The 25,861-nt window shown below is 35.5% G+C and overlaps 1 long non-coding RNA gene across 1 annotated transcript in view; it reads right to left on the bottom strand.

Moving 5' to 3' along the window:
* Nucleotides 1-3,650: 3,650 nt before the first annotated feature.
* LOC309606608 overlaps nucleotides 3,651-25,861 on the bottom strand; it is a 111,071-nt gene continuing 88,860 nt past the window's right edge. The window contains exon 2 of the long non-coding RNA XR_014231987.1: nucleotides 3,651-8,888. This is a non-coding gene — a long non-coding RNA (uncharacterized lncRNA). The remainder of the gene's footprint in view (nucleotides 8,889-25,861) is intronic.

Raw genomic sequence — 25,861 nt, 5'->3', positions numbered from 1 at the left:
CAACCCATGTGAACATAGTTTGAGGAAGGCTTTTTTTTTTTCTTTTTTCATTTTTCTTCCCTTTTTCCACTCTCTTCTGTATGAAGTCATGGCAGCATTTATAGAAGTTTCACATGATTGAGGTTGGAATGTAGAAAACAATTCTAAAAGCAGGTTTGCCAGTACCCCAAAAGGTGCAACTTTCCAGGTTTTCATATGAAAGTAGGAAATGTCGCCCAGAACAACACCTACCTTACTTGTATACTGGGTTATGATCTTTGCCCCCTGGCTTTTGAATGTGTATTGTCCAGATAGATGTGTTCAGAATAAAAGTGACTTTTCTTTTTGTTACTCCCCCTACCTCTGTAGTTAGCCACTGAGCCAAAATTCAGCCTGGAAGTTTCTTGCTCTCTTGTGGGATATTGAATATGTGTTTGTTAATCCAAAATTTTAATTATTTAAAGCAGGATGTTTGGTTTAAAAACTAGCAGTCCACTAAAGTAAACTGAAACTCTTTCAACCAAGACTCTTTAGGGACACATTTAATTTATTAGAAGACTCAATGCTCATCAATACACATCAACTATATGAAATAGCCCTCACTTAGGGGATGACAGAATTATTTAATAATTTATACTCAAGAACACTTCTTTCTTCATTATACAAACTATTTTTAACTTAGCAAAAATACATATGAGAAAGTCATGCCACAGGGTTTTTTATCTTTTAAATAATTCTGAGTATATAAAATCCTACGCCTCTGAATATATATGCCAAAAATAGGATTTTATTTCTTTTTCTAGCTTTGAAGTGCTCTCTTTATTCACAATTCTTGATGATAATTTAATATTCAGTTTAAAGTATTATTTGCTAATAAGTACAAAACTCAAGACTACAATTGTTAGTGAGCTCTATTACTGAGGATGTATTACATCAAGTGAGGGAAACAAATTAATGAATCTAATTGTTCTCCACTCCAGGCAGTAATATTCAGAGGTTAACAAATCAAGCAAGATTTTCACAGAGACTGAAAGAAGTGGCTTTTAAAGTAGTCACAGATATGATGTCGTGTGACATCTGAAGAACCCAGGGGCCACTTTCAATTACTAGAAGACCTCCTTATATCTCATCATCTAATAGATTTTTAGTCCTCATTTCTGTCAAGAGACTCTGATGCTGTGCTTATAATTGTATGGCTTAAAATCTTTACTAAAGCCCATACGCATTTATTATAAACTTTATTAAGATTAACAAACACATTCCCAAATGGTCTCTAATTTATTTGCCATTAATTAACAACAAGATTAACTCAAGGGCATATTAGAAAACAAAGAGTGTGTTAAGTTCCATAACCAGAGAGAATGAAAGATTCCATGATTTCAAAAAGACCATAAGTTGCAAAGTTCCAAGAGACTGATGGTCATTACATAATATATTAAGATACTAAAAATAAAATAAAATTGTTGAATTTTTTGTTCTAATGGGACAGTTACATGTGAAGGAATGAAATTAGAACACTCCTTAACACCATACACAAAACTAAACTCAAAATGGGTTAAAGATCTAAGTGTAAGGCCAGATACTATAAAACTCCTAGAGGAAAACATAGGCAGAACACTCTCTGACATAAATCTCAGCAAGATCTTTTTTGATCCACCTCCTAGAGTAATGAAAATAAAAACAAATATTAACAAATGGGACCTAATTAAACTTAAAAACTTTTGCACAGCAAAGGAAACCATAAACAAAATGAAAAGACAACCCTCAGAATGGGAGAAAATATTTGCAAATGAATCGACAGACAAGTGATTAATCTCTAAAATATATAAACAGTTCATGCAGCTCAATATCAAAAAAACAAAAAACCCAATCAAAAACTGGGCAGAAGATCTAAATAGACATTTCTCCAAAGGAGACATACAGATGGCTGAGAGGCACATGAAAAGATGCTCAACGTCACTAAGTATTAGAGAAATGAGAAACAAAACTACAATGAGGTATCACTTCACACCGTTCAGAATGGCCATCATCAAAAAATCTACAGACAATAAATTCTGGAGAGGGTGTGGAGAAAAGGGAACCCTCCATAGTATGGAGGTCCATTAAAAAACTAAAAATAGAGCTACCATATGATCCAGCAATCTCACTCCTGGGAATATATCTGGAGAAAACCATAATTCGAAAAGATACATGCACCCCGATGTTCATTGCAGCACTTTTTACAATAGCCAGGTCATGGAAGCAACCTAAATGCCCATTGACAGAGGAATGGATAAAGACGATGTGGTACATATATACCATGGAATATTACTCAGCCATAAAAAAGAACAAAATAATGCCATTTGCAGAGACGTGGATGGACCTAGAGATTGACATACAGAGTGAAGTAAGTCAGACAGAAAAAGACAAATATCATATGATGTAGCTAATATGTAGAATCTAAAAAAATGATGATACTAATGAACTTACTTACAAAACAGAAATAGAGTCACAGATGTAGAAAACAAACTTATGGTTACCAGGGGGGAATGGCAAGGGTGAGGGATAAACTGGGAGATTGGAACTGAGACATACACACTACTGTATATAAAATAGATAACTAATAAGGACCTACTGTACAGCACAGGGAACTCTACTCAATACTCTGTAATGGTATATATGGGAAAAGAATCTAAAAAAGAGTGGATATATGTATATGTATAACTGATTCACTTTGCTGTAGAGCAGAAACTAATACAACATTGTAAATCAACTATACTCCAACAAAAAATTAATAAAATAAAATAAAGTTTATTTTAGAATTTAAAAAAATACTTCACTAATCCTCTTCATACAAATCTTTAAAATATCTGTCTGGTTAGATCTAACATATATTAAGTACTAATAACTAATTTATTAAGAGGTGAATGATTCTAATTCCTTAAAAGGAGAATTCAATTCCCCACTGTTTATTTTATTATGTGTGCAATAAAGGGCACAGGGGAAATATAAAGCTCATGGATAGAAAGAGAGGCATGTGGAGGATAGGAAGCAGTTATGGGTAAGATACACAAATATTAGAAAAGTTAAATATTACATTTATTATGTCACAGATATTTCACTATGTGATAGATAACTATTTTTAATTAATATTTTATATAGCTTTCAATTATTCAATACTTTATATTATTTCAAGTAAAATTTTAATTATCTTTAAATATACTATCATTAAACAAACCAAATCATTTTAAAGCTTTGTTTTGAAACATAAATAAAATAGTTTTCTCTGAAAACTATGGTCATTGAATTATTGCTCTTACTCATGGTCACTATTTATAGTTTCTTAACATTAATTAAATCCAAATCTATTTTATGTCCAATCATAGATTTGAAAAAAGATAAAAGGAGGAGGTTGGAGATTCTTCTGTCAGAGTTTGAAAATAGCCCTAACTTTCTATATTCATTTAAGTTGTCCAATAAACGTTGATTTTTCATTGGTTCATTTATAACTACATTTATTTAGAAACCATTTTGTGGATATTCTTAATGTATAGATCACTACACCAGGCACTGGAGATAAAAGGTGACTAGGACACAGTCCTAGACTATAGTTTGGAAGTAAAAAGTGTACTACAAGGACAACTGGAAGTCCAAAAGCTGGAGAAGTTGAAAAAGAGATTGCATGAGTCATCTTAATTCAGAGGGCAAAAAAATGAGGATTTCAACTCAGGGATGAAAAGAAAAAATGAAACTCTTCCTCCACCTGAATCATAATATGAGTATTTTCAAACATGTAGTAGAATTGGGGCTTTCAGAGAATAACTGGAACACCCTGTCCTCCTGTGGAACATTAATAATGGCTGATGTGAATAAAATCTGAAACATAAGACTGGAGAGTAAGAGACAAAGAGAAGGAGGAGGGAGCACTGTGTGTCAGTAAAGAGCCCATCAATGGACTACTCCTCACCCATAAAAGACAACGAAATTCTGCCATCTTCAGCAGCGTGGATGGACATAGGCAATATTATGCTTAGTGAAATAAGTCAAAGATAAATGCTGCATGATATCACTTATATGTGGAATCTAAAAAATTACACAAATGAATGTATATGCAAAACAGAAACACACTCACAGACATAGAAAACAAACTAGTGGTTACCAAAGAGGAGAGGAAAGGAGAGAGTCTCTGGCACATTAGCAGTATGGGGCTAAGGGATATAAACTACTGTGTATAAAACAGATAAGCAACACGGATATATTGTATATAGCACAGGGAATTATAGTCATTATCTTGTAATAACTTTTAATGGAGTATAATCTGTAAAAATGCTGAATCACTATGTTATACACCTGAATCTAATATAATATTGTAAATCTACTACATTTCATTTAAAAAAGTAAAATAAAATAAAGAGGGGGGCACAGTTCTTGAGGCGCTAGCCTACTGTGTTCCCCCTTTGCCTGGCAAAGGAAGAGAGCCACTCTTTCTCCTCCATAACACTGTCTCCATTTCTGTTTGGCATTGCTGCACAGAGAGCCAAGATTTTGGCAACAAATTTGGGGGCTCGTCCGGGATTGATTCATGGGCAGGTGGCTCCGTAGGGCCCTCGGCTTGATCTGTTGCTCAGGGATTTCTCTCCACGCCACCCTCCCCAAGGAGAGCAGAGGGTTGGAGGATTTATCTGAGGCCAGATCGCCAGGGCTCCCCTGCCACTGCGCCCTGCCCCATCACACCCGACCCGCCGTCTCAGCTGCAGAACTCCATGGCTGCGGCGGAGATCAGGGGAGAGGTTGCCCTAGCAGCTGCTGAGGCTTTCTTTGCCTTGAGGACACCTTCCTTTTCCCTTCTCCACATCAGGCCGGACATCTACTCTGAGAAGACATTAACTCTTGGAGGATCAGAAAGAGGGCGTTTGGTATGTCGCAACACACCTGCCAGCAATTTGGTAAGTCCCCCGGAGTGCACACCGTGGCCTTTTTGACTTTGTCTGTTTGGGGAACTTCGGTTCCAGTTTGGGGAGTTCTCACTGTGAAGGGAAATTCCATCTGTAAGGCGCCGCTTTGGACAAAGGTCCCAGGTCTGGTGGGACTGGAAAGTCACATTTAGGGCATTTTTGCCATTTGGTTTTTGATTTCTGGGCATCTCTTTGCTGTTTTTTTATTTTGAGTGTGGCTTCCGGCTGGCGAGGTTTGGGTTCGTTTGGTTACTTTGGTTTGAGCGTGCGGACATGTTACTAACTGCTCAACCTAGAATGGGAAGCGCTTCCTCTAAGGTTCCACCCCCACCTGGGAACCCCTTAGAAAAAATTTTGAATGACTGGTCAACCTATAGCTATGATCCAATGACAAAGAAAAATGGCCTAAAAATGGGTCTCTTAAAATTAGATCTTTATTGCCACAGGATGGGAAAATGGACTGAGGTTCCCTTATGTCCAGGACTTTCTCCTGTAATTGAAGGCCTGGGGAATCAGAAAAACTCTCCTGTCTCAGGGGGGAAAACAAGCCTCCCCGACTTCTGCACATTCCCTTACTCCTTTAGATTGTTCTGATAAGCCTTAGTAGACCCTGGAACATGGAATATCGAGGTTCCGGGCTTGGCCAAAGATATCCAGCCAGTGATTATTAAGTAAAAAGGGTTATATAGTGTCTAAATATAAGGTACAAATTTCTTGAACCTAGGGAAGATCCTCAAAAAAATGTTTGTAAATAGATTACCAAAATAGGAGGCCACTGGTCTGACTAAACTAACCATAGCTGATATTCAGAGTCTGATAGGAATTTTGGAAGAGGCCTTCTCCCTTAAACAAAAGGAGGAAAAGTAAGACTTTCCAACATGGGTGAATGGGTATGTCAGTCCTTCAATATCACTGAGGTAGCCACCCAATTCTTTGAAAAAGAAAACAAAACTGTCCTTGTTTTACAAATGTAGTCTTTACAGGACCAGAGGTGAGGCTCCGAAAAATAATCCAAAACCTACCAATCTCTTTTACCATGCCCAAAACCTTCCCTATTTATCTTAAGAGGCTTATAAATATTAAACAAAATGGAAACAAAGTCATCCTAAGAGGAACTTGCCTGTACCATTGAGATGCAAATGTCCTATCTGGTCTTCTCAGGAACACTTATCTCTGCCATCTTTTTAAACCAGAAATTTAAAAAAGGGTAAAGTAATTTACAACTTGACTTGTCAAGGATAAATAGAAATCTTAAGTGTCTTTTCTGTAAACACTAGTAAAAAGGGTTTAACCATCTAGATAGGTGACCTTGATGTGTTCCATCTGCTAGAAGCCCAATTTGAATCCAACCCCTTGTAACTGATGGCTTTTATGTTGTACCTGACTCGGTTGAAATTTTCGAATGGAAACTATGAGGCCTCTATGTTTGTTTGTGTGTTTGTATGTGTCTATATGTGTGTTGTAGGTGTATGGTATTGCCTAAAATGAATTCGTAAAAGAGCGCTACTTAATTGGCTTTAAAAAAAATTAAGTGCTTATATAAATACTCAGAAATAGAAAATAATCTGGCCAGAATGAATTTCAGGTTCATGTCATCTGGAAAATATTCAGTAGTAAACTTATATCCGGTATTGAAGGTGGCTTAAGCTTGTTGGTTTGATTAATATAGATATGTTAGAGTCATCAATGTCAAGTATAATACTCCTGTTGTACCTAGGTTTACTAGAGGTCAAATAAGACCTTATTCTATATCTATTGCATATTTGTTAACAAGAAAAGGAAGTCAATGGGAAAAAACTTTTAAGGAAAGTAAGATATGTGTTTTTAGTAAAGGAAGGTGTGAAGGGCTTCCCTGGTGGTGCATTGGTTAAGAATCCACCTGCCAATGCAGGGGACACGGGTTCAAGCCCGGGTCCTGGAAGTTCCCACATGCCGCGGAGCAATTAAGCCCGTGTGCCACAACTACTGAGCCTGCGCTCTAGAGCCCGCGAGCCACAATGACTGAAGCACACGTGCCTAGAGCCTGTGCTCTGCAACAAGAGAAGCCACAGCAATGAGAAGCCCGTGCACCTCAACGAAGAGTAGCCCCCGCTCCCACAACTAGAGAAAGCCCGCATGCAGCAGCGAAGACCCAATGCAGTCAAAAATAAATTAAATAAATTTGTTTAAAAAGCATTTAAAAAAAAAGGTGTGAAGAATGAAAAATACGGAAAAGAGTTATACATGATCAGGATTTTCTAAGATTGGATTAAATTTAGTTGGGTACATGGATTTCATTAGGAAGGGGCTAGAACAAGACTGGATCTGGTTTCTCCCTCCAAAGTATTCTTGAAATGCTGCTTTTGACAACAGATTGTGTGAGTTTCTTTGCCTTTAAGTGATTTGTATTTGCTTTTGAGATCTCTTGCTACTTTGGTTTAAGAAATAAGTACTGTCTCACAGTGACTGATGATCTTATTTGACCAAGTGTTTTAAAACTTTTTGACAAACTTCCTAAATATCAAACCTTAAAGTTTTTTTGATTTCCAGCTAACTCTGGGATACTTTAGAGGGCACTGAGGTATCTTAAAGAGAAATATTCAACTAGGATTATTTGCTATGTTAAGTTAAATGTAATCATTTGTAATTCTGGTTACTGTAACCAAGTTTATCAATTACACTGTACTCAGATGTTTAAAAAATAAATAAATAAAGACTCCATCAATAAAGGGGAATTTCCATACCTAGATGGGAAGTTATTTCTTCTAGAGAAGCAAAGAGAGAAGAAAAAAAGAGTACGAAGTTCCCTTAACTATTCCTGGATAGGAGGACATCTTACTCTGAATATGGAGATAAAAATATGTCAGTTGTTAAAATGAATTCCATAACTAGGGTGATACAGAGATGGACAAAGGGTGGGGGGCAGGAATCTAGCAACAAAGAAAAAACTGCACTAACTAAAAAGGGATATATAATGATCTCAGTTATGCATTTAAAAAAATTATATTGGTATATGTATATGTATTATTTTTAGTTTTTTACCATTTTTACTTTGTATTAAATAGTTTTATGATATCTTACCTAGAATCTTATTTCTTAAAACCCAATCAATTTGTGGTAATGAATAGCTAATACACAATGTATACATATGTGACAATGTTTATGTGCATGTGTGTGCTTGTTTAAAAATACTTAATTTTATCTTATTAATTAATTATTTTAATTATTAGTACAGGGAATAAAATCAGGTTTCATCCCCAATAAAGTCTATATGTTCAAATATGACATCTGGGTGTAAGAATCTCAATGATTTAGTTTTCTTCGTATTCTCAGACGCATACGTTTGTTTAGTCATTCTACAGTGATTTACTGAATACTGGCCAAGCTCAATGCTAGGAATATAGAGGTGAAAACACATCTTTTAACCACATGTTAAACAGATATGAAAAGCCAAATGGATTATTATAATACGTCTTAGGTTGGTCACAACAGAAATAACCAGAGGTTTTTAACTACTCAAGGAGTGAAAGGCTGTGTTTTCACTGAACCAAAGTGAAAGAGGGCCATGTCTCACAACATGGCCTTATACATCAATGTGACTTAAAACCTCCCTTGTTGCAAACAGACATTTTGAAAATCACAGGGACTATGTGGCTAAGCATTTAAGATGGAAGTTCTGGAACAGATGTGTATCTAATTGCTGCCATAAAATGAAATGTTTTTATTCTGCTTCTGCCACTGAGGAAAACAGGAGATATCCTTCAGCAATGGTCACCAGATGAAAAATAATAAAAGAAGCTGTAAGCATTTATCCTGTGATTGGCAGCTGTCTTGCCCCCTTAGACATCATAAAGTTCACAGTTATTAGAGTAAAATGTGAAAAAGAAGTTCAGCCATTATATGTCCAGTTGAAAATTAAACTATAAATATTTGGAAACAAATCTCCCTTCTGGAGACAGATTTTTTCTTATTCTTCGGTATATTTTTTTCTATTTTCTTTTTTAAAAGAAAAAAAAATTTGCCTTGACTGATTCAATAAGGAAAGAGGAAGATTGCAGTACTCCTTCATTCCTGGGCATATACCCTGAGAAAACCATAATTCAAAAAGAGTCATGTACCACAGTGTTCATTGCAGCATTATTTACAATAGCCAGGACATGGAAGCAACCTAAATGTCCGTCGACAGATGAATGGATAAAGATGTGGCACATATATACAATGGAATATTACTCAGCCATAAAAATAAATGAAATTGAGTTATTTGTAGGGAGGTGGATGGACCTGGAGTCTGTCATACAGAGTGAAGTAAGTCAGAAAGAGAAAAACAAATACCATATGCTAACACATATACATGGAATCTAAAAAAAAAAAGAAAAAATGATTCTGATGAACCTAGGGGCAAGATAGGAATAAAGACGCAGACATAGAGAATGGACTTGAAGACACGGGGAGGGGGAAGGGTAAGCTGGGACGAAGTGAGAGAGTAGCATTGACATATATACACTGCCAAATGTAAAATAGATAGCTAGTGGGAAGCAGCTGCATCGCACAGGGAGATCAGCTCAGTGCTTTGTGACCACCTAGAGGGATAGGGAGGGTGGGAGGGAGGCTCAAGAAGGAGGGGATATGGGGATATATGTATACAAATAGCTGATTCACTTTGTTATACAGCAGAAACTAACACAACATTGTAAAGCAATTATACTCCAATAAAAATGCTAAAAAAAGAAAAAGAAAGTTGTTCTCATTTATTCATTCCATCTCTATTGCATATGTGACGGGCAGTAAGCTAGCTGCTGAGGACAGTAGTGAACAAAGACAAAATGTCCTTCCCTCAAACACTTGCTTACTTGCTTACTATCTCGTGAGAAATATATTTCCATCAGTCAGGTAGTGAGCTAAATGAAACAAATATTTGCTTCTTTTGTTTGGAGACCATTTCTACTGACTCTTCCCACTTAGCAAAATCAGTAAAACCTGTTACGTTGTAAGGTTACTGACATGAATATTTAATCTTGTAATTGTACCTGCTTTTATTCGTTTTTTATACTTAAAATTGAAGAGTCCAGGAAATAGTTTAAAATATTATAAAATAGTATACGCTTCATCAGCCCTCAACAGCAAACATCCTCTTATGATCTATGTATGTAGTTAGTAACTGGCAGAAAAAATCATGGGTAGGCATTTTCATGGTAAAAAGGCAAAAGAACAAACTTGTCCTAAGGTCTTAGACCTAGAGGACTGCTCTGCACCTAGATATCTGTTTCTGGGTAATATTCTAATGAATCCACCCTGAAAGGGCAGGGCCTATGTATATTTTCGTTATGCTTATTGTAACGGCACTTGCTGTTTTTGTCCAAACCTTTCTTTTGGTAAAGAAAGGATCTTGAGGACCGACCACTTTCCCATCCAGTGAGGCTATAAAACTGGGACTCTGCCTCCCTTTGTATAGGATGAGGCAAATAATAAGGCTATTCAGACACCATTCCCACTACATTCAGAGAAGTTCAGCTTTGGGTTTGATGGTTTTTGAAATGGTGGAATATCACTAGACCTAGTGCAATTCAAAGTGTGGTCTGCAAAACTATAGCAGTGCATGAATTTTGTTTTGGGTCCATGAGGGCACAAAAATACAGAAATTAAGAATAAATTTGTTACATTATTTGTATGCTAATTTTCAGAGTAGTTTTATAGAGAGAGTAAAGATCTCTTTCTTTCTAAGATGGCAGTTATTAAGGAGCCAGGGGTGAAGGGTTGCATTGCCACCATGTAAAGAATAGTTTACCTGACATTATATAAACCGACAGGAAAGCAGGGGAGAGAGAGAGAGAAAGAGAGAGACTGAATTTCATACGCTGAACCTCTGGACTTCTTTCAAATAATCTAAGGATCCTAGGAGCTTCTTCAGTCCAGCAATGCAACAAAGTTAATCCTGTTTCCTCTTCATGAGAAGAGAGTCCCATCAGCCCCAGTTGGCTATTTCTATAGCAGAACTTTCTAGCTTTCAACTAACCGGGCTAAATCTACCTTCCAAGCCTCATATTCACCCACTTTAACCTTGTGGAATTAATTGCTGTCGTCTCCTAAATATGCCTTGTATTTTAAGTCTCTACATTAACCCCCCACACCCCATGATTTCTTTCTTTCTTTGTTTTTCCTGCATACTCTTTTTCTGCTGACACTTCTCTTTCCCACTATACTTTGGATCAACTTGTCTATATCCAATGTGAAAAAAACTATAGCCCTGGTATGTAAAAATATTCTGGCATTGCTATTAAATGATAGGGCAGAGTCATCCTGGACTACATCCTATCCTTCATTCTGCACAGCCATCAATCACTAAGCTCTGTCAAGTTTAACTCCTAAACATTTCTTAAATGAGTCCATGCATTTTCTGCACATTTACTACTTTCTCTTAGTCATACTTCTTATTTCTAGCGTGAGCTCTTATAAGCCATTACCTTGCCCCAAACTTCTCTCCTTGCTTTCCAGCTTGTAACCCTCAATCTTCCCTCTAAGTAGTGGCATTCCAAAGCCTTAAACTGGACAACTACAGCACACTACTGTTATGCCAACTGATTACCATTGCCCTTGGTACAGCCAGATGGGGTTCTGAGGCAGGAGAGGGGTTGAGGCAAGAAAGATGCCTCTTCTCTTTTTCAGGTGATGCATGAATTTTATTACTTTTAATATATGCCATGATGGAAACAACATTTGGAACAACTGCAAGAGCTAAAGTAGGTTTTCACAAATGGACAGTACCTGGTAAGATCTGCATATAAAAAATTCAAAGTTTTTAATAAGACATATATGAGTCTTCTGTAATCTAGCCTATTTCTCCAGTCTCATTTCTCATCACCTCCTGACTTGGAATTTAATTTCTTGCTGCACAATAAGTTTTGTAATTCTCCATCTACCTTGTGTTGTCTCTTTACTCACTCTGTACCCTCCACATGCGGTACTCTTCCTCTTGCTCCTATTCAGTTCAGGATTGCCTCCTTCAGAGAACTGCCTTTCTCTTCTGCCTTTCCAGCTAGATTGGATAGCCCTCCATTTTATTTCCATCTGACTCTTGGCATCTGTCTTATTTTGTTCTTCCACAGCGTTTTAAAATTGCCATTTGGGAGTCTGAGTCTTCTGATCTGTGTATACACAGTTCTTAGCTTAATGCACTCATATATTTATTGAAAGTATGACTGATCAATATTTTCATATATTCATCATCTAGCATCCTGTGGCCAATAAATCTCAGAGATTCAATCTCAGAGAAATACAATACCATCTCATAGAAATAAAGTAAAGAAAAAGAATCTCAAGCACTCATTAGATTATACACAAACTACATATTTTTTTCCCAGTTTTACCACATTTTGTCAACATGCGTATTCTGTTAACTGGTTGCAGAGAACTAAGGCACATTATTATCTTTGCTTCTTAAAATTTCTTATTCTATGGGCCTCTTGGGAGATTTAACTTTAATGCTTTAAACTTGCAAAATGATAAACAATCATTTCAGGGCAATAGTGCAGCAAATGTTTGCAGTATCTGCCTTTGCAGACCTGCAGAGCTATAAACCATGCCTCTGAGAACTGCCCTCCTCTGAAAGCCATGTTATACTACTTGAATAGCTAATTTTTTTTTAAATTTTTATTTATTTATTTATTATTTATGGTTGTGTTGGGTCTTTGTTTCTCTTCGAGGGCTCTCTCCAGTTGCGGCGAGTGGGGGTCACTCTTCATCACGGTGCGCAGGCCTCTCACTATCGCGGCCTCTCTTGTTGCGGAGCACAGGCTCCAGACGCGCAGGCTCAGTAGTTGTGGCTCACGGGCCTAGTTGCTCCGCGGCATGTGGGATCTTCCCAGACCAGGGCCCGAACCCGTGTCCCCTGCATTGGCAGGCAGATTCTCAACCACTGCGCCACCAGGGAAGCCCTGAATAGCTAATTTTGATTGGACCTGGGTTAGACATGAAATCTCTCATGAGCAAATCAATTTTACTCACTTGAGAATCTGGAATCCTGATTGAAAGATGCTTGCAACTTTGGACTTGCCCAAGAGGGTCTTAACATTACCCTCAGCTTGACTAAACATTAGCGATGTTGCTTCCAGACTACAGGCTACTGACCTCCCTTTCCTTAGAGCACTTACTTTAGAAAACTTGTAATTTAAAACTATTTCTCTGCCCCTTTGAAAGGTGCATAAGTCTTCTCCCAGCCTCCCGCCAGTTTTATAAACCAGGAACATTTTTCTCAAGGACCTGAGAGCCACCCACTTGAAAGGCAAACATCAAGGAAGACAGCACCCCTTTCTCCCAATTGCTTTGGAAGATGAGGAGGCTAACTTCAGTGGGTGCCAATTAGCAAACTTATGGGGCCTAATCACAGAGAAAACATTTGCAAATTCAGGAATAACTCATCACGCTCAACACATCCTACTGATCAACACCCCCACTAACATCCTCTAGTACTTTTCCACCCAGTACTTAGTACTGAGCTCACCCCAGCACTTAAAACTATCTTTTGTTGCAGCAGAGTTGAGGTCAATCTCACTTCCTTTTACAATAGTCTTGAATAAACTCTTCCTTGCTTGTTTAACTATTCCAGTGCAATTTTTTTTAATAGGCTTATGAGTGAATACTAGTCACTTTTGAAAACAGAACCTGTAAAATGATTGTTTGGTATGGGGAAGTAGAGAAAAACATTCTTCAGAAAAACAAATGAAGCATGTAGAAAAACAGATAAGTGAGATAAGTGGTAAGTTTCCATGAGTGAGAGAGAAAGAAAAAGAGAAACAGAAACAGAAACAGCAGTTGCCTCAATTACTGGTGGATTCCTGGTACCTAACCACAGACACTGGGAAAAGCTTCCTGCAGTTAAAATCCATAGGATATCCCTGTATTCCTGCTTTTTTGTAATAATTTTTAAATCGGTTTCTGTTACTTATAACTAAAATAATCTTGGCTTAAAAATGTAATTATTCAGCATGGAAATGTCAATTCTGAGTGTTGACTATGTGTTAACATTCTTTTGGCTAGCATGAAAAATCCAGGCAGGGAGTTATTGTGAGAATAGGGGTGGCATTTTGTCAAGGTTTTTCTCTAATATGTCTGCTTCATTATGAGGCAATATATATTTTGTAGAACACCCTGTCATCACCTCTAATTGTTACTTTTAAAATGTGATGATATGAAGCATAATGTGATTTTGCAGTCAGCAATCCTTCTATGGAATTATGTCGCTTTATTTTCCAGGGAATGACACTGATTCAAAGCAAAGATAATTTTTAAAAAAGATGGAAAAAATCATAGAAGGGGCAGAAGCATCAGGAACCCAAGTAAAATTAAAGGGAGTGGCAAAATAGCACATTATTTTCTCTGCCCACTGGATATTACAAGCCTTATATATTTACAACCATGTAGGATAAGGATTTGTTAAAAGGGATGTAATTAAGAATATCACATGGAAGGTATATTAAAATTGCTAATAAATATTAAAATAAGATATAAAGCTGAAAATTAACCTTTGAAGAAGTCCAAAAAAAAGCACACTGCATCTAATAAAAGTAATTATAAAAATAACCTCTAGACCCTATGTAAAACATGCACCATTAAAAGAAAAATGAAGGCAATTTACATAAACTGACATGGAGAGATTTGAGGGGCACAGTCTAAATTGAGACGTAAACCAGCAAGTTATAGAAAAATATGCTTATTCTTATCCATTCATATAAAATAAAACACACATACACACATAAACACCCATCAGGATGAAATTGTACACAGATATGTGTACAAGTATTTCTTACATAATATGTTTAAATTAATAAAAGAATACCACTTATATCATGATATCAATAAATGTGATCATCTAGATAAAATGGACAATGTACTAAAACAATCTATATTTTTAAAAGGACTTAATATCAGGTAGAAAACTGAGTAGGTCAATATCCATAGAGAAAATTAAAAATGTAATAGAGATTTATATTTTTCCAAAAAGAAAATTCTATCAGATCATCAAAGACATAGGACAGCATTCATCTTTGCTTAAATTATTCCAGAATATTGGTGGGGGGGGGAGGGGGATAGAAGCTCACCAACCATTTCTACAAAAACAAAAATCACAAGTATCATACACAAAATTAAAATTAAAGAAACTAAACTTAAGTACTAATTTAGACACAAAAATTTCTAAATACAGTATTACCAAATTGAATCTAGGAGTATATTAATATAATACTTTTAAAACATATTATTTATATCATAAATATAAGGGTGGCTCAGCTTTAAAAAGAGCTATATAATATTTCACTAATTTAAGAGATATTTAAGATATTAAAATGAAACTTTTTACCATATTGCTAGATGTTATAGATAATAAATTGATAAAATTTTGATAATCATTCTTGATTAAAATAAAAACCTATTAGTCAAGTAGTTATAAAAATGTATTTGCCTTAAACTTGATATTGTTAGGTGTAATTTTCAAAAAGGTAAAAGTCATGACTCTCAGATAAATATAAAATAAATACCCATCAATCTTTTATTTAACTCATTATTTAAAGAGAGAATAAATAAGATATTATGGCCAGTTTGGAGAGCATTATGGATTAGGTGTATATAAGCAATGCTAGGAAAAGATTTCTGGATTAGATACAAAACTGGTTTATGTCTAAAAGGGCCATAAAATCTTTAGGGTTATCTGTTTTACCAGAGGAAAATTATTTGCATCTCTACAAAAGGGCCAAAAAGTCTACAAGTTAACATGGAATCTGGGACCTTTAATAAATAGTAAACTGTGAGTTGATCTAATTACATTCCCCTAGATAATCATCAGGTGACTTTGGCCCTACACAGAATCAGAAGGATTTGCTGCCCACCTTTATGCCTTATTTGAAAGTTTCAAATGATTTTCATGACAATATAGAGTATCTACTAGAAACTTCCAGAAACTATCATGCTTAATTGTGACACTCTGATAATATTCCAACTGATATCAGGGTCATTATTTTTCTGCCATGATTCACCATTATTCTGGAACTTTAGATTTTAAACTCCATCATGGTTAGGTCAATGTTAGTTTTATTCATCTGTGTATACCTAATCTCTAGTACAATAGCAATCACATTGTTAAGACTCAATCTGTTTATATTAATAGACTGTGTGCTACATAAGGGAAGAGACCAGAGTTCTTTCACCTATCACTGAACACACAACATTAAGGATTCCTTAATTTATTAATTCCTTCAATTATTATTTATGGAGTACCTTTCTATACAAAGAGGCAAGCTACAGATTCAGTGAAATACCTATCAAAATACCAATGGCAACTTTCATACAAGTAGAAAAAATAATTCTAAAATTAATATTGAATCAAAAAAATACCCCAAATAGCCAAACAATCTTAAGAAGGACAAAGCAGGAAACATCACATTTCCTGATTTCAACTATACTACAAAGCTACAGTAATCAAAACAGTTTGGCACTGGTACAAAAACAAACACATAGATCAATGGAAAAGAATATAGAACCCAGAACTGAACCCATACCTATATGGTCAATTACTCTATGACAAAAGAGATAAGAATATAAAATGGGGAAAAGACAGTCTCTTCAATAAATGTTGTTGGAAAACTGGACAGATACATGTAAAAGAGAATCTGGAGCACTTTCTTACACCATGTACAAAATTAAACTAAAAATGGATTAAAGACTTAAATGTAAAATCAACCATAAAACTCCTGGAAGAAAACATAGGCAGTAAGCTTTTTGACATCAATATTAGCAATATCTTTTTGGATCTGTCTCCTCAGGTAAGAGAAACAAAAGCAAAAATAAACAAATGGGACTACGTCAAACTAAAAAGCTTTTGCACAGCAAAGGAAACCTTCGACAAAACAAAATGACAGCCTACTGAATGGGAAATTATATTTACAAATGCTATATCCAATAAAAGATTAAAATCCAAAATATACAAAGAACTTCAGACAACTCAATTTCAAAAAGAACAAGAAATCCAATTTAAAAATGGGCAGAGGACCTGAATAGACATTTTTCCAAAGAAGACATAAAGATGGCCAACAGGCAAATGAAAAGATGCTCAATACTACTAATTATTAGGGAAATAAAGGCAAATCAAAACCACAATGAGATATCACACCACACCTTTCAGAATGGCTATTATCAAAAAGATAACAAATAACAAGTGCTAGTGAGGGTATGGAGAAAAAGAAACCCTTGTACACCGTTGGTAGGAATATAAGTTAGTGCAGCCACTATGGAAAATGGTATGGAGGTGGCACAAAAAATTAAAATACTACTACCAGTAATTCCACTTCTGGGTATCTATTCAAAGAAAATAAAAAAGCTAATTGGATGACATATATGCATACTTATGTTCATAGCAGTGTTACTTACAATAGCCAAGATATGGAAGCAACCTAAGTGTCCACCAATAGATGAATGGATAAAGAAGATGTGATATATAAGTATACAATGGAATATTAGTAAGCCATAAAAAAGAATGGATTCTTGCCATTTGCAACAACATGGATAGATCTAGAGAATGTTATGCTAAGTGAAATATGTCAAACAGACAAAGACAAATACCACCACATGATTTCACTTATATGTGTAATCTAACAAAGAAAACCATCAAAAAACCAAACCAAACCAAACCAAAACAGACTAATTGATCAGAGAACAAATTGGTGTTTGCCAGAGGGAACAGGGTAGGGAATGAACAGAATAGTTGAAGTGGATTAAGAGATACAAACTTCCAGTCATAAAATAAATAAGACATAGGGATGTAATGTACAGTATAGGGAATATAGTCAACAATAATTTAATAACTTTATATGGTGACAGATTAATAGACTTACTGTGGTGATCATTTTGTAATGTATATAAATGTTGAGCTGTTGTACAGCTGAAACTAATATAATATTGTGTGTCAACTATACTTCAACAAACAAAGAAAATTCTTATGCTAAGCCAGGGTTTCTGAAAATCAGCACTACTAACATTTTGGGCTAATTTTTTATAGAGGTCTATCATGTGCGTTATTGAATGTTTAACATAGCTCCAAATCTACTCACTAGATGACAGTAGCAGCTTTCCCCCAAAACCCAAGTCTTGAACTTCACAAATGTCTCTAAACATTGGTAATATCCCATAGGGTGCAAAATTGCTCTTAATTGAGAATCACTGAACTAAGGGACTATTTGAACATCACCTACTTTACAAGTCCACGTTAGAGGTTTTGCACTTGATTTGGAATGTGGAGTGTGTCACATTAAATGTTCTCTCTTCAGTAGACACAAATTTTAAGAGTCCCATCTTAACATCCTCTTAGGCTGATTACTACATTTCTTCATCAACAGCTACTTCCAGTGGTTGTTTAGCAGTCCAGGGATATTTTAGTACCCTAAAGATTGTTGCCATGAGTGAGTGCTCCACTGGCTTGAACCTTAATGCTGCTCAGCCAGCAACCATGGGCCACCATAGATCTAACTTAGGCAGTAGAGCTGTCATGTATTAAGGCTCAAGAATTGTTCAGTTTAGAAAGAATAGTATTTGTTTGAAGCTGAAATTTCAAAATCGTTCTGCAACGTGGGCCATTCCCAGGGAGAATAAGCTCTTTTGCACTCACATAGCACACCCTAACACTGAGGATCTACTCTTTTATTTTTTAAAATTTTTTATTGGAGTATAGTTGCTTTACAATGTTGTGTTAGTTTCTGCTGTACAGCAAAGTGAATCAGTTTTATGTATACATATATCCCCTTTTTTTAATTTCCTTCCAAATTAGGTCACCACAGAACATTGAGTAGAGTTCCCTGTGCTATACAGTAGGTTCTCATTAGTTATCTATTTTATACATAGTAGTATATATATGTCAATCCCATTCTGCCACTTCATCCCACCATCCCCTTTCTCCCTGGTATCCATACGTCCATTCTCTATGTCTGTGTCTCTGTTTCTGCTTTGCAAATAAGTTCATCTGTATTATTTTTCTAGATTCCACATATGAGCATTATTATATGATACCTGTTTTTGTCTGACTTATTTTACTCTGTATGACAGTCTCTAGGTCCACGTCTCTGCAATTGCACAATTTCGTTCCTTTTTTTACAGCTGAGTAATATTCCACTGTATATATGTATCACATCTACTTTATCTATTATTCTGTTGATGGACATTTGGATTGCTTCCATGTCCTGGCTATTGTAAATAGTGCTGCAGTGAACATTGGGGTGCATGTACCTTTTTGAATTATGGTTTTCTCCAGGTATATGCCCAGGAGTGGGATTGTTGGGTCATATGGTAGAGGATCTACTCTTGTAGATACACTTATACGTTGCCCAGTCATACATCAAAACATAACTACGGTGTCAGAAAAACAAATTTGAGGATATTTGGAAGTAAATTCCCCCATATTGTATCTGTATCATAAAATATATTCTTTAGACTTGTTGCAATAGGATTTAGAAGGGAGCAAGTTGTGGAGGAGAGAAGAGAAATATGACTGTACTATATTGCAATAGTATTAATATATATCTCTACATCTTTCACTATCTAAGTATAATGCTGATATCTAAAACCCATATGTATTTAATTCTAAATTATTGAAAAATATGATATGTATGACACATATTGATTGTGGGGAGTTATTAATATTTATGTGCAAAGCTGAGCTCGCAAACCCATGGCTCAGTAAAGAAATGACTTGTTAAAAGGTTTTTCTTCGTGAAACTAACATTGTATGTTAATATATTTAAAAGAATTCACATCTTAGTTGACATTTCTTGATAACAATTCTTTAAAAATTTTGTAGTAGTTTTTGTTTTAATGGAACCTGACTATTGTTGATCTGAATCTTCATCCATTGTTTTAATTCATAAACATATTAATAGATAATTGTTAGAAAATGGCAAAATCATAACTTATAAAAATATAAGATGAACATGTGTCAAAGATTTTAACTCAATACTGAATGTGGAAACCATTAAAAACTGTTCAAAGGAAAATTTCAAGATCCATACCTACATAGGAACCAAATTCTAAAATAAATTTGTGAAAAGATTCTTTAAAAGGTCTCTCCTCAGGGCAATAATCAATTGCATTTCACTGGACACAACTGCCATTTTATGAACAGGAATCATTTGCACTATTATCATTTTTCTATAACTTACAAAATTTCAAAATAGTTCAAAGACCATGAAAGATGTAGATCACTTGAATGGGTAATCTCAACAATATACCACCAATATTTTCTGCATTTTAAAGTTGTTCAAAATTTTTCCTGACATTTCCTAAGACTAAACATTGTATTTATAATGTTATACTAATAATTTAATAATGATTTTGAATTTTTGCATTGATAATTTCTTAAATATAAGAAACAGAGTTCATTTAATCTCATTGCCCTCATGGAAATATAATACTCAATATTTTCATATAAATTTCAGCAAGTTATTTCATTACTTAGTTAAGGAAAGGCATACTGGAACATTACGACAGGCTGTTTGTTACTGGTAATTGTAAATGTAATACAAAATTTGAATGAAAATGAATTATTAAGAATGTATAAAATGCACGTAGATTAACAGAAAAAAAGAATTGATTCTTCACAGTAGTGATAAGAGAGTAAAATTTAATACTTTTAAATTAAATAGGCTAACAAATTTTGTTTTCACATTAAAATTTCTAATATTTTAAATTTTATAACATATGTTATAATCAGTTTACATCAATTTTGGAAATTTTCTTAAACTAATACAAAATAAATATAAGCAACTATGTGAAATTGAAATAATTGATGCCACATACCCATGAGGGTTTATGTGTTTCCTGAAGAGAACAAAAAACTGAGGCAAAATTAGTAAGAACTATTTAAGCTTAGATTTCTGTTCTTTTCAGGAAACACTCCAACATGTCTGAACATTAACAGGACTTAGAGAAAGTGGCTTTATGTCTCATAGTGAAGAATGTACTGATGTCAAATCCTCGGGTCAGACGTTAAAAATATTACAATAGCAAAACAAATTCAGAATTGAATTTAGCCAAAAATAAAATTTATCTCACTGCACTCCCTATCAAGATCACTGTTGTACTGATTGTACAGTAATATATGCAATAAGGCCACCCCCTAGTGGTCAGATGCCGAAGCAACGTCTTAGCAGACTGTCTTACAGATGTACACAAATGTGAAAAAAGGAATTTAAAGCTAACAAAATAGAAGCAATATACAGAGTGATACATTGTAAAACAGTACCAGAGGTTAAAAAAAAGAGACAGATTCTCAGCTTCCCCACTGCTTCCATTCCCTAAGCCATTCCCACTGGCTGACTGCACAGATGTGACTCTTCTGTGTATGTGTGTGTGGGGGGGTGCATGTGTGTATCTCTCAGTGGTTACAGTGATTGTATACTTATACTTATTCTTTTGTTTCCTCAAATTTAGGTAGTACTCAATTCCTGGTGTGAAACCTTTGGATAAAAATAAACCAAAAAAACTTTCTGTATGATGTGTTTTTTTGTACTTCATTTCATGCTAGAGCTATAGTTTAAAGTTTTTTCCTGCTCTAAATTTGTTGCAGTCTTATGAGGTTCTTTTCTCTCTCCTTAGCCTTAATACTACTATTAAGTATTACTTAATACTACCTTCTTCCAGCACAAACCCACTTTCTTAGATATCTTCTGCATAGAAAAGGTAAACAGGCACAACTCTATCTGGGGTTTCCACACTGTTCTTAAATGTCAAAGGAAGACACTGTCCTGTGTATTGATTGTCTCCAGCTATGTGGTCTCTCCATGTTTTCCCTGGAAAGACCCATAATTGCTTTTGATGTCTTATTTTATTTGTGGGATATATTTCATATGTGAGATAGACAAATACTATATGTGTGTATATGTGTGAATATATATATCTCTGCTTTCTATCATTCAGAATTCCTCAGAATGGCAAATTGATAGTCTACATATTTCTCGTGTTCTCAGTTTTATTTCCCTAATTTCAATTAGAACTTGAACCAATAACTAGAGCAAAACAAATGATATATAAATTTTCTGTCTAATCTGTCATGAAAAATTAATATACCATCAAAGTCAAAAGTTTGTTTTAATAATATAGTCTGCTTCTGTATCTTGATTAATACATTAAACATAATTACCTTTATTCTGAAAATAATTTCCTTTAAATAATTATAAGACTATGTGATACAAAGTATTTTAATGAAAGATAAATGAGATTATCTCCAAAGACCCTAGCAGAGCAGCAAACATATAATAAATGTTAATTACACATTATTTTTAAAATATAGTTTTAGGTATGTTTTCTTTAATCACCTCTTCACAACATCTCAATTGTAATATTAGTCACCTGATAGGGGATTCTGACAGATGGGAAGTTGAATCACAAAGAGTCTTTTTAAGGACTTAAAAAATTGTGATTAAAATATCCTGCTTTTGCACATTTTACAAAGACACTTGACCATGAGAACTCATCTTTAGGGAAATACTTAGGGATTGTATGAGTGAGAGCATTAGCTTTATTCCATTGATTATAAATACACTCTTATAAAACTGGTTTATAAGATAGAATGAAACTTGGTATATGTTTCATTATTTCATGTGAGCTACTACACTATACAAGTTATGAAACCAGTTTTAGTTGCTGTGCCCTTAAAAAATACTTGGATAAAGGTAGCAATGAAAGAAAATAAAATTAGTAACATGAATAATGTATTTTATTATCTATTTTATAACAAATGATAGGTAACAGTTATATTCAACATATGCCTTCATGTATTTGAGATAAAATAAAAGGTCACTGAGTAAAGATAATTTTAACAAAATCTCACAATAATTATCCTACAGACTGGTTCTTTACAAACTGCCAATTGGGATGCTCAGTCAAAACAAGAAAAATTTCATCTGATGTCATCCTGCAGGAAGGCTATTGAAATTAGATTTTTTTTCCATAAAAATTAAGTTAAATAGTCTTGTCCCTGGGCACTTTACCAAATCAATAAAATTAAGAGAATTGTATCACTACTTTTTAGTACTTTTCAATAAAAATTTGAACAATAAATAATGTTCTAAAATATTTCTGTCTGATACTTGAAGCTTCAAGTTCGTCAATGTTTTCAAATCTTCATGCAAACTACCGTTTGCCTCATTCTCTTGTAAGCTGTCATTTTTTTAAGATTGTTTAAGTTAGTCAATTAATGTTACTCTGCACCTGTGTAACTGAAACAGTCCAATCATCCTACCTTGCATTCTAAAAATAGGATAATTGCATATTTTAGCATATTTCTTTTTAAAAACCAATGAACCTTGGCACGGAATAAAAAACTTTTATTTTGCATTATGATATTTAAAAAGAAAGCAAAAGTTTCAGTATTTAATCTCTTTTTTTTCTCCAATATGATTGTGTTATTTGATTAGAAAGTTCAGATTTTCTTAGATCTTGTGAAACATGCAGTTTTGAAAACCAATGCTTGGTGGTAAATGACACATTTCATCCTGAATACAGGTTTTTTTTTTTTTTGTCTTAATTTTGATATTAACAAAAATGTCAATCACCAATCCAACATTTTGAAGTACTGGTTAGTGTTCAATTTTGTACACCCCTCCCCCATCCCAATTATGGCTCCTTTGATCCAAAGAATTCATCAGCTTTTATGGTAGTCTTCATTTATTTATAAAATATAGCTGATTCTTCAATGAGATATTTAGTCATGTCATCCACATAAAACAGGAATTGAGGGAAAATTATTTTATGACTAATTCTTTATAAATAACAAAAATGAAACCTAAAATATAAAATGTAATGATTTTATATTTTGAAAACCTTGAGATTTGACATCCTTATTAAAATTAATATGGTGCTTCACAATATCTGAAATTACTTCCAGTTTTTTCTCAAGTGAATATTTAGGACCATCAGGAATGAAATCTTTCACAAAAGTTTCTCTAGGGAGGTTAGGCTTTATATATTTTAAAATAATGAGACAAATTATTTTTTTGTGTGGTTTTTCCCTAAAGATTGATAATATGATACTATTTATTTTCATATATATTTCAGGGAATCATTGCATAGTTTACAAATTCTATTATTCTTTTTTTTTCCTGAAATAAACTTTGCATGATTTTTCTCAAACTTGGTCAGGTCAAGACCTTTATGAGGTAGTAGTTGCTAGTCACACTAAGAGTGAACTTGGGCCTTATATTTGAAATGTGTGAATTTATATTTTTTATCTACTCTCTGTGGTTGCATTTGCAAAGAAACAAAGGATTTTGATGGAGACTGGTAGGTAGTGGGATTCTTCTAGGCATACTTGTGTGGAAAACTGAGATATATATTTATTTACATAAAGTTACGTCTGCTGTCTAATCCTGAGCAACATTTAATAGTATCTGAGGATCTGAGGTCAGATAGAAATAACCTTACTTTAGGGACTTCCCTGGTGGTCCAGTGGTAAAGAATCCACCTTCCAATGCAGGCGACAAGGGTTCGATCCCTGTTTGGGGAACTAAGATCCCACATGCCACGGGGCAACTAAGCCTCCATGCCGCAACTACTGAGCCCTAATGATTTAACTGGTGAGAAGCCTGCACACCACAACTGGAGAGAAGCCTGTGCACCACAATGAAGATCCCGTGTGTTGAAACTAAGACCCAACCCAGCCAAAAATAAATAAATAAATAAATTAATTAATTAATTAGGAAAAAAAAGAAACTTACTTTAATAAATCTCCCATTTCTAGCTGTCAGACCCAGAATAAATACACACCTATGTAATATTCAAAATGTTCAATAGAAGGTATAACATGTTTGGAGAGCAAAAAACCAAATTTGGAAGGACCTTCAAGATGGCAGAGGAGTAAGACATGGAGATCACCTTCCTCCCCACAAATACATCAAAAATATATCTACAAGTGGAACAACTCCTACAGAACAACTACTGAACGCTGGCAGAAGACCAGAGACTTCCCAAAAAGGCAAGAAACTCCCTATGTACCTGGGTAGGGCAAAAGGAAAAAAAGAAAAAACAAAGACAAAAGAATAGGGATAGGACCTGCACCTCTGGGAGGGAGCTGTGAAGAAGGAAAAGTTTCCACACACTAGGAAGCCCCTTCACTGGCAGAGACGAGGGGTGGGTGGGGGGGAAGCTTCAGAACCACGGAGGAGAGCGCAGCAACAAGGATGCAGAGGGCAAAGCAGAGAGATTCCCGCACAGAGAATCACTGTGGAACAGCACTCACCAGCCTGAGAGGCTTGTCTGCTCACCCACCGGGGTGGGTGGGGGCTGGGAGCTGAGGTTCGGGCTTCGGAGGTCAGATCCCAGGGAGAGGACTGGGGTTGGCTGTGTGAACACAGCCTGAAGAGGGCTAGTGTGCCACAGCTAGCCGGGAGGGAGTCTGGGAAAGTGTCTGGAACTGCCTGAGTCAAGAGACCACTGTACTGGGGTGTGTAAGGAGAAGAGATTCAGAGCACCGCCTAAACGAGCTTCAGACACGGGCAAGAGCCATGGCTATCAGTGCAGATACCAGAGACAGGTATGAAATGCTAATGCTGCTGCTGCAACCACCAAGAATCCTGTGTGCAATCATAGGTCACTATCCACACCTCCCCTCCCGGGAGCCTGTGCAGCCCGCCACTGCCAGGGTCCCATGATCCAGGGACAACTTCCCCAGGAGAACACACAGCACACCTCAGGCTGTTGCAACGTCACTCTGGCCTCTGCCACCACAGGCTTGCCCCGCATTCTGTACCCCTCCCTCTCCCCAGCCTGAGTGAGCCAGAGCCCCCTAATCAGACGCTCCTGTCTGGGCGAAGAACAGACGCCAGAGGGCGACCTACATGCAGAGGCAGGGCCAAACCCAAAGCTGAAACCCAGGAGCTATAAGGACAAAGAATAGAAAGGGAAGTTTCTCCATGCAGCCTCAGGAGCAGTGGATTAAATCC

The sequence above is a fragment of the Balaenoptera borealis genome, assembly GCF_965194805.1.
Source record: "Balaenoptera borealis genome assembly, chromosome: 11".
NCBI classification, from domain to species: Eukaryota; Metazoa; Chordata; class Mammalia; order Artiodactyla; family Balaenopteridae; genus Balaenoptera; species Balaenoptera borealis.
Note: the sequence above shows the minus strand (reverse complement) of the source record. Positions and strands in the feature narration are given on the sequence as shown.